The sequence below is a fragment of the Spinacia oleracea genome, chromosome 2 (genome assembly GCF_020520425.1).
Source record: "Spinacia oleracea cultivar Varoflay chromosome 2, BTI_SOV_V1, whole genome shotgun sequence".
Lineage (NCBI taxonomy): Eukaryota > Viridiplantae > Streptophyta > Magnoliopsida > Caryophyllales > Amaranthaceae > Spinacia > Spinacia oleracea.
The window spans coordinates 56,190,194-56,200,761 of NC_079488.1; the positions used below are offsets into that span (position 1 = coordinate 56,190,194).

A 10,568-nucleotide genomic window follows, 5' to 3' on the forward strand; every position below is an offset into this window, starting at 1 on the left:
GACTTCGAGACTGCAAAAGATCAAAGAGTACACTGAAACACAAACCCAGGCCTCATCCGAAGCCCAGTCCCAATACCACGGAGGACTCTTGGGTTAACAACATGAAAGTTAGGTTCAAATAATCAGTTTCTGATGGTATAAAACCGTACCTCTCTTTTGTGGATATCTTCATTCTTAGGGCCACGAAACATTTGAATGCAAATATGGTATGGAATTCATTCCCAAGCAAGGATGCACGTGAGATACTAAGCATGCATATCCCAATTTCAGAAGCCGAAGACACGTGTTTGAGACAACTCAAAATCTGGTGAATACTAGGTAAAATCGGGCTATGCTTTCCTTGTTGAGAAGAGCCACAAACACACGCAAAATAGAGAAATCTATTTGGAAATAATTCAGGTGTAATCCCCCGTAATTTTATAAATCTTATTAATACATTTTAACGTATAGTTAATTATATTTAAATAGAATTTACGAATTTTAGAAATAAAAATGTAATTAACGAATATTTATTTTTATACGTTTTAAATATTTCAACGATTTATGAAATTAAAATAATTTTAGAATTTCATGTTGAAAATAAATCGAATTACAAAACCGATTGAATTTAGAGAACGTTCCTAATCGATTTTGGAATGAAATCCTAAAACTAAGTTCCTAATTCTAGCCCACTTTGGTAAAGCCCATTGTGATAAACCTAAACCCCCATAATCTCATCTCACGTGAAACCAAAGAAACAACAAAAGAAAAATCTCTCTCCTTCATCCTTCACCCTTCACGTGAACCCTCAAACCCTCAAACCTTGCAGCCGCCAGCCACCAGCCACCGCACACCGCCTGCACCACCCTCGCCGTCGGCGTCTCCTCCTTCGTCCGGTAAACCTCCCTCCTCTCTTATCTCTTTCGTTCTCCTCCGTTCTCCTTCTCCTCTCACGTTTTCCTTTTCGTGATTGGTTTTCCTTTCGTTCCTCTCCTCCTTAATGCTCGTGGTTTTGTGCAGCAACCACCACCCACCTACGAAACTGACCGCGACAGCCACCGTCCTGTGTCGTCGCCGACCAACCAGCACCAACTTCGCAATCCTTCCACACGCAAACAGTCCTCCCTTTGGCTTGCTCCTTGCTCACGGCACCACCACCAACGACCCGAGCAACCCTCGCTGCCACCATCGACAGCCGCCACCGCCGCTGCCGCGCCATCTCCGACCGCCGTCCAACCACTCTTCATTCTTTCTTTTGGTTAATTCTTAACCCTTAAATTAATTAATGTTTTAATTACGTTTTAATGATTTAATTATGTTTCTTGAATTTAAATTATAAGTTTTATGATTTGATTATGAATTTCAAGAATTATATGTTTGCATAATTAGATTATTAATTTCAGATTATATAAATGCATTGAACTATTAATTTTTAATTATTTAAAGAATGAATTTTAAGGTTTTTAATGATTTAAATCATGGTAGGATGTTTAGGAATTATTAAATTTATTGTTTTTATGATTTCAAACATGTTAATTATGTTTCGGAGTAGTTTGAAAGTAGTTATATTGCTGGAAATTTAAAGTATGATGCTTTGAAGAGTTTTCAACGAATTTCAATAATTAATATAATAATTATGATGCTAGAAATCAAATATTCAAGTTTCGATATTGGAAAATGTTCTAATTATGTTTATGAAGGGTTTGAAGCTCCCTAATGTTGCTGAAAATTCAATATGAATTGATATGAGTCTATATTGGTTGTTGTTAGGTGGAGAATTCTCCGTAGGCGACTTTTGAATTCTTAAAGTGGTCTCGCATTTTGTTTACACAAGGTACGTACATACCTGTGTGCTTGGAATGTGTGCTAATTGTTGAAACCATGTTGAACTTGTTGGTGAACTTGGTTGTGTTGAGATTGTTGTTGAACTTAGTTATGTTGATATTATTGACGAACTCGGTTAGGTTGAAATTGCATGTTTAATATTGTTGGACGGACATATTGAACTTATATTGCATTATGAGAATTGTAACATGTTAGTATGGAAGATTGATGCAAACATGTTTGATTGGGAACACTAGATTATTTAGTATATAATTCAGATCAGTTAATTGTTGTTCCCTTTTAGCTTTTCACTACTTTATGAGGGCGGAGGACCTCATTTAGTAAGTTGAAACCTTATACCCATATACAGGGGTTGATCAGTATTAGAGAAAAGATTGGAGTTAATTGGAATGAGTCTTGTTTGATGCCTCTGTGATCACTTACTCAATTCCAAGATAAAAACAGTTATAAATAAATGTGAGTTGCATGCCTTATGTGATTGTTGAGTCATAACAGGGTGTCAATTTGTAAATCATGTAAAGTGAAACTGAGTAGCAATAGCTTTAGACTGTGCACGTCTAAAGTGACGGACAAACAGGAGTTGGGGTTCATGGTGGTAGCCCATGGCCTTTCATTCGGACCGGATTGATCACCGCGTCCTATTTTCAGTCAAACGTTCCTCGATATCGCAGGTCACTGAGGTTACGGAGTCGCGCCCGTACCTCGTCTAGCTAGAAAACTCGGTCCATTGCCTATTTCAATTAAAATAATATTATTGTTATAAAAGTCTAGTCCAGTCTAGCCTAGTCTAGTTAAGTATGGTCGTCAGATTATCATGCTTTGTCTGCCCTTAATTATGTTTAATAGTATCATGTTAGGATTATTATTGCTTTAGTATGTAGTACTCAGCTTTGCTGATTACGTGCTTTGTTTGTGTGTGTTGATCATGGCTATGCCTTATTGATCCTGTGATGACCCATCTTTGGTGAGCAGTCTCTAAGGATCAATAAGCATTGCCCATCTACAGGTTTGAAGATGATGCATCATTGGGATCGGGATTAGAGAGCTTGTAGTTCATTTGATTTTCTAAGTTGGATTTGGTTTGTTTAAGTGGACTCTAAAACTTATTGAATTAGTAACATTAACTTTGTTTTTCGTTGATTGGTTTTTGGGATTTATTCTGAAAATGATTATTTATAAACCTACAGTTAGTTTTATGTTTTCCGCTGCAAAATTCTGAATAAGCCGTTACGTTTTCACACGGGCGATAATGCCTTGATAATTCTCTACGTTTTATATTAAAATGTTCTTTTAGAAAAGAGAGAATTGTCGGGGTGTTACAAAGTGGTATCTAGAAGCTAAGGTTTTACTTAACAATTTTTTTAGGCGCCTAACTATCTAGTTATTTAAAATAAATTTCTTAAAAATCGAGCTTCTACGTATTATAGTGTTCAAAAATTGGTACTTTTTTTGGGGGGCCGATTTCCTTTTATCTTGTTTGAAAGTATATAATATTTCTTATTTAAGTTCGGAATTAACTTATTTATTCGAAACTTTTTGTTTATGTGAATTAAGTACGTTTTTCTTTATTTTCGAAATTAAATTAAATATATTCGAAAAAAATAAAATAAAAAAATCTTATTCCTTAAGTATATTTATTCGTTTAATATTTATTCGCTTAATAAATATGTATTCGTTTATTATTTATTCGTTTAATAAAAATTTCTTATTAATTATTCGTTTTAAAAAAAAAAAAAATATTCTTTATTTTATTTATTCGTTTATTATTAATTCGTTTAATAAACTTTTTCTTACTAATCGTTCTTGTTTTATTCTTTAAATTCTTCAATGTTTGACCTATTATGATTTATTATGAGAGATGGGTAATATAGGAAAGGGCATATAGGATAGAATTATATGTGCATTAGTAGTTAATTGCAAACATAAGAAGTTAATTGCTATGTGCATGTGTTAAATGTTTAAGTGTTGCATGTAAATGTGCATAGAAATTGTTTGATTCCACCAAACTTATTGTTTTATTGAATTCTGATTATGCTTTGGTTGGGAAATCGTTAGTAAGATCTTAAGTTGTTTGTTTCATGAATAAAACGCTTCTTTCCAAGTACACCAACATAGGATCCTTTGAGAAGATCGACGAATACTGAGGATCTAGATTTCACTTCACAAATTTCCAAGGAAAGAACAGATAGACAAGATGCCTTAAACATTTGAAGTTGTAATAGTTAGTTTGTTCTTAAATGTTTTGGAGAATAAGTAGCAAAGCTACAACAGTTTAAAGTTAAAGCAATAAGAGTTTGAGTTATTCTTTATTCTTTTCAAGGATGTATTAAACCTTTATAGAATTAGCAATAAAAGTTAAAGTATTCGTTTCCAATGTGAGAATTCCATAATTCGCCAACAATAGTTTATGTTTATATCATAGAACTTTTATTTTATTTTGAGGACAAGTGTGTTGTTAATATTTAGGGATTGTTATACTCATTCTTTTGAGGAATAAAAGTTAGATCATTGATTATCCAAAGGACCAAGAGTTTATTTTGGGCACGCAAAGGGAATGTTTTCTTCTTTTTCTACCTTATTATTTGTGATGATTGAATTTGATCCTTGTTTCTTAGTTGAATGTCCGGTATGCGAATATCATTCATAAATGATTGTTTATGTATGTGAATTCTGGATGCTGGTGTGATATTACATTGCTAGGATAATGTTAAGTGAAGTTTCGAACGTAAAATAGAATATATTACTTACAGGTCGCGCTTTAGGATGGCCAACAATAATGACCTAGCTGCTGCTATTCGCCTCTTGGCGGAAAAACTAGCCCAGGAAAGAACTGAGCGCCCCGATTCTGCAGGGGACATGTTTGAAAGGTTTGCGAAAGTTAAGCCACCATACTTCAAGGGGCAAGCAGACCCGACCTTCCTAGAACGCTGGATTAGGGAGTTTGAAAAACTATTTTGGGCGGTAAATTGTCCTGAAAATATGAAAGTAGGCCAAGCTGTCCTTTACCTAAAAGATGAGGCCGATCTATGGTGGAAAGAAAATAGAACTAAGCTAAGTGTTGTTGAAGGATTTAATTGGGACTCATTTGTTGTTGCATTGAGGGAAAAGTTTTACCCTCCTTTTATAACAAAACGAAAAGCGCAGGAATTCATAAACCTTGGGATGGGGAGTATGACCATCGCTGAATATTATAGCAAATTTATAGCGATGTCGAGGATCGCACCTGAAGTTGTAGCCACAGAAGAGATAAAGGCTCAGAGGTTTGAGCAAGGGTTGACCGATGAGTTCCAGTTGGGATTAGGTGGAAAAATCTTTACCTCTTTAGATAATGTGTATGAGAGAACCGTTCATATTTACGGTTTGCAGTCCATAAGGGACGCGAAAAATGTTGTTGGGGAGAAAAGAAAAGAGTTTAATGTCCAGGAAAACCAAGGGAATTTCAAGAAGAATATGAATGAGAATAGGAATGAAAATGGAAATGGAAATTTCGAGGAGGAAACAGTCAGGGGCACAACAATAGGAGTAAATCCGAGAGAGTGTATCACTGCAAGAGGTGCAACAATAACCACCCTGGGAAGGACTGTAAAGGAAAATTGGTGAATTGCCACTATTGTCAGAAAAGGGGGCATAGAGAGTTTGAGTGCTTCATTAAGCACAGAAAGGAACAAAATAGTAATGGAGGTGGGAACCAAGAGAGGTTTAACCAGTCTGGAGATCAAAATTCAAAGCCTGGAGGGGCACAAAACAATCAAGAGAACTATAATAAGCCTGCAAATGATAACAACAACCAGGATAAGGCTCCGGGCAAACTATTCATGATGAGTAGAAATGAAGCTGAACGTTCTACAGACGTAGTTCATGGTACTTTTTTTTAATTAATTTTGTGCTAGTTAAACATTATTTGATTCGGTAGCAACTTATTCTTTCATTTTGTCATTTGTTATTAAAAGTCTGAAATTAGTAGATTTTGAATGTTTCATTTACCTGTTATTATGCCCACCGGGGTAACCATAAGGTGTATAAGATTATTTAAGAACTTGCCTTTGAAGACAAAAGATTGCGTTTTCCCTTCTGATTGGACAAAAGTTTAATTTTAGGGACCTAGATGTAATTCCAGGGACGGATTGACTAAGTTTTTCCAAGGCTAAGATAGACTGTGAAATTTAGAGAGTAATTTTAAGGAACCTTGTTGGGAAATTGACCTCATGTAGATGTTTTGAGAAGTCCAAGAACCTTTAGTTATTTCTGTAATGCGAGTGAGGAAATGGACGAATAGAGAGCGTGAGCTATTTTTTCTGTAGTGTGCTAGTTGGGAGTAAATAAGTTGGAGTGAAGATCGAGGATGTTCCCAGTGTGAATGAATTCATTGATGTGTTTCCGAGTGGAATTGCGAGTATGTCACCAACTAGAGCATTTGAGTTCACTATAGAGTTAAATCCTGAAACGACACCTATATCTGAAACACCGTATAGCAAGGAATGAGAAAGAGCATGGTAAACACTTGAGATTTATTTTGGAGACGCTTAGAAAGAATCTAGTTTTATATGGATGAAGTATACAAATCTTGAAGTCATGTGGGTATAAGTGACACTGGCGGAATAGTGAAGGACTAAATTGATTGAAAACTACGTTACTTAAGGGAATAAATTTAAGAGAAGATTCGAGTGGTCCAGGATCGTTAGAAATCATTTGGCATCTTAAAAAGATGAAAAGAAATATATGAATTGGTGAAAGAGCTAGGGGTTGTGCCCAAAAGTTATACATATCCATGAAAGGCATAGTGAGGTTTGGTAAAAAGGAAAAGTTGACCAGAAGGAGTCTCTGTAGATCCTGCTAAGATTAGAGAGGTGAGTGAGTGACCTATTCCAAGAACGTGTATGTATCTAAAGTTTTCTAGGCCTAGATGACCATTATAGGATGTTGTGAAAGACTTTTCGAAGAGAGAAAAACCATTGACCAACTTGTTGAAAAAGGAATCGAAATTCAAGTGAAGTGAGAAATGTGAGGAAGCTTTTTAGATTTAGCTTTTGTCGCGTCAATTGAAACCTTATAAGGCTAATTACCAAACCCATGACCTAGAGTTAGCTGTTATGGTGTTATCTACGAATATTTGGAGACATTACCTTTATAGAGCAACATGTAAGATCCTTACCGAGAACAAAAGTCTGAAATTTTGGCAATAAGGTCCAGTTGAATCTTTGGGACAACATTGAAAATGAATATTTCTTTCCACCCTGCAACCGATAGACAGATTGAGATTACTAACGGAATTTATGTTGAAAACCGGTGTTATTGACTTTAAGGGTAATTGGGAAGGCCACCTAGGTTCGATTGAATTTTCGTGCATCAATAGTTACCATGCAAGCATTACGATGTCACATGTTGAGGCACTGTATGGAAAGAATTGTAGAAGTCTTACTTGTTGGAATGAGTTTAGTGAGAATATTGTATTGAGGACATAATTCGTTGAGGAAGAAATACCCAAAGTTATTCCCTGAGATGAGTTACGAGGGCGTAACTCGTTTTATTTAAGAGGGGTAGAATGCGATATAAATTCGCGCTTCTTACCTAATTTTATGGTGTTTTTATGCATTTTTATGCTTATTTTAGCAAATTATACATGTCGATGCAAGTAAATAGATTCTCCGCGTAAGAAAAAGGTGTTCATGAGTAATTCAAGAAACTTTAAGTTGGCAAAAGAGTGTACATAAATGCCACAAGTACTTCTACAATAAGAATAAGTTCAAAAGTTTGGAAAGATATGTGAATTTTCGTGTCAAGTTTCGGGACGAAACTTCTTTTAAGAGGGGTAGATTGTAATCCCCCGTAATTTTATAAATCTTATTAATACATTTTAACGTATAGTTAATTATATTTAAATAGAATTTACGAATTTTAGAAATAAAAATGTAATTAACGAATATTTATTTTTATACGTTTTAAATATTTCAACGATTTATGAAATTAAAATAATTTTAGAATTTCATGTTGAAAATAAATCGAATTACAAAACCGATTGAATTTAGAGAACGTTCCTAATCGATTTTGGAATGAAATCCTAAAACTAAGTTCCTAATTCTAGCCCACTTTGGTAAAGCCCATTGTGATAAACCTAAACCCCCATAATCTCATCTCACGTGAAACCAAAGAAACAACAAAAGAAAAATCTCTCTCCTTCATCCTTCACCCTTCACGTGAACCCTCAAACCCTCAAACCTTGCAGCCGCCAGCCACCAGCCACCGCACACCGCCTGCACCACCCTCGCCGTCGGCGTCTCCTCCTTCGTCCGGTAAACCTCCCTCCTCTCTTATCTCTTTCGTTCTCCTCCGTTCTCCTTCTCCTCTCACGTTTTCCTTTTCGTGATTGGTTTTCCTTTCGTTCCTCTCCTCCTTAATGCTCGTGGTTTTGTGCAGCAACCACCACCCACCTACGAAACTGACCGCGACAGCCACCGTCCTGTGTCGTCGCCGACCAACCAGCACCAACTTCGCAATCCTTCCACACGCAAACAGTCCTCCCTTTGGCTTGCTCCTTGCTCACGGCACCACCACCAACGACCCGAGCAACCCTCGCTGCCACCATCGACAGCCGCCACCGCCGCTGCCGCGCCATCTCCGACCGCCGTCCAACCACTCTTCATTCTTTCTTTTGGTTAATTCTTAACCCTTAAATTAATTAATGTTTTAATTACGTTTTAATGATTTAATTATGTTTCTTGAATTTAAATTATAAGTTTTATGATTTGATTATGAATTTCAAGAATTATATGTTTGCATAATTAGATTATTAATTTCAGATTATATAAATGCATTGAACTATTAATTTTTAATTATTTAAAGAATGAATTTTAAGGTTTTTAATGATTTAAATCATGGTAGGATGTTTAGGAATTATTAAATTTATTGTTTTTATGATTTCAAACATGTTAATTATGTTTCGGAGTAGTTTGAAAGTAGTTATATTGCTGGAAATTTAAAGTATGATGCTTTGAAGAGTTTTCAACGAATTTCAATAATTAATATAATAATTATGATGCTAGAAATCAAATATTCAAGTTTCGATATTGGAAAATGTTCTAATTATGTTTATGAAGGGTTTGAAGCTCCCTAATGTTGCTGAAAATTCAATATGAATTGATATGAGTCTATATTGGTTGTTGTTAGGTGGAGAATTCTCCGTAGGCGACTTTTGAATTCTTAAAGTGGTCTCGCATTTTGTTTACACAAGGTACGTACATACCTGTGTGCTTGGAATGTGTGCTAATTGTTGAAACCATGTTGAACTTGTTGGTGAACTTGGTTGTGTTGAGATTGTTGTTGAACTTAGTTATGTTGATATTATTGACGAACTCGGTTAGGTTGAAATTGCATGTTTAATATTGTTGGACGGACATATTGAACTTATATTGCATTATGAGAATTGTAACATGTTAGTATGGAAGATTGATGCAAACATGTTTGATTGGGAACACTAGATTATTTAGTATATAATTCAGATCAGTTAATTGTTGTTCCCTTTTAGCTTTTCACTACTTTATGAGGGCGGAGGACCTCATTTAGTAAGTTGAAACCTTATACCCATATACAGGGGTTGATCAGTATTAGAGAAAAGATTGGAGTTAATTGGAATGAGTCTTGTTTGATGCCTCTGTGATCACTTACTCAATTCCAAGATAAAAACAGTTATAAATAAATGTGAGTTGCATGCCTTATGTGATTGTTGAGTCATAACAGGGTGTCAATTTGTAAATCATGTAAAGTGAAACTGAGTAGCAATAGCTTTAGACTGTGCACGTCTAAAGTGACGGACAAACAGGAGTTGGGGTTCATGGTGGTAGCCCATGGCCTTTCATTCGGACCGGATTGATCACCGCGTCCTATTTTCAGTCAAACGTTCCTCGATATCGCAGGTCACTGAGGTTACGGAGTCGCGCCCGTACCTCGTCTAGCTAGAAAACTCGGTCCATTGCCTATTTCAATTAAAATAATATTATTGTTATAAAAGTCTAGTCCAGTCTAGCCTAGTCTAGTTAAGTATGGTCGTCAGATTATCATGCTTTGTCTGCCCTTAATTATGTTTAATAGTATCATGTTAGGATTATTATTGCTTTAGTATGTAGTACTCAGCTTTGCTGATTACGTGCTTTGTTTGTGTGTGTTGATCATGGCTATGCCTTATTGATCCTGTGATGACCCATCTTTGGTGAGCAGTCTCTAAGGATCAATAAGCGTTGCCCATCTACAGGTTTGAAGATGATGCATCATTGGGATCGGGATTAGAGAGCTTGTAGTTCATTTGATTTTCTAAGTTGGATTTGGTTTGTTTAAGTGGACTCTAAAACTTATTGAATTAGTAACATTAACTTTGTTTTTCGTTGATTGGTTTTTGGGATTTATTCTGAAAATGATTATTTATAAACCTACAGTTAGTTTTATGTTTTCCGCTGCAAAATTCTGAATAAGCCGTTACGTTTTCACACGGGCGATAATGCCTTGATAATTCTCTACGTTTTATATTAAAATGTTCTTTTAGAAAAGAGAGAATTGTCGGGGTGTTACATCAGGGTTGTCATTACCATACATAAATGGAAGGTGTTCACATGGAAAATTTGCAACAATGCTATGACAACCAAAACAAATATCATCCAAAGAGGGATTAACATCGATTTCGTTTGTGTTCTTTGCAACAATCGCGATGTATTGTCGGAACACTTGATCCGAGACGGTGACTGGGCCACGAGATT

General features: G+C 35.7%; 2 long non-coding RNA genes across 2 annotated transcripts; both read left to right on the forward strand.

Annotated features, from left to right (window-relative positions):
* Positions 1-415: 415 nt before the first annotated feature.
* LOC130467862 (uncharacterized) lies at positions 416-4,880 on the forward strand. The gene is made up of 4 exons (XR_008927835.1): positions 416-875; positions 1,000-1,237; positions 1,750-1,813; positions 4,575-4,880. It is a non-coding gene; the product is annotated as an uncharacterized lncRNA (long non-coding RNA).
* Positions 4,881-6,615: 1,735 nt separating this feature from the next.
* On the forward strand, positions 6,616-10,197 carry LOC130467863 (uncharacterized). The gene is made up of 4 exons (XR_008927836.1): positions 6,616-8,114; positions 8,239-8,476; positions 8,989-9,052; positions 10,036-10,197. It is a non-coding gene; the product is annotated as an uncharacterized lncRNA (long non-coding RNA).
* The last annotated feature ends 371 nt before the right edge of the window (positions 10,198-10,568 follow it).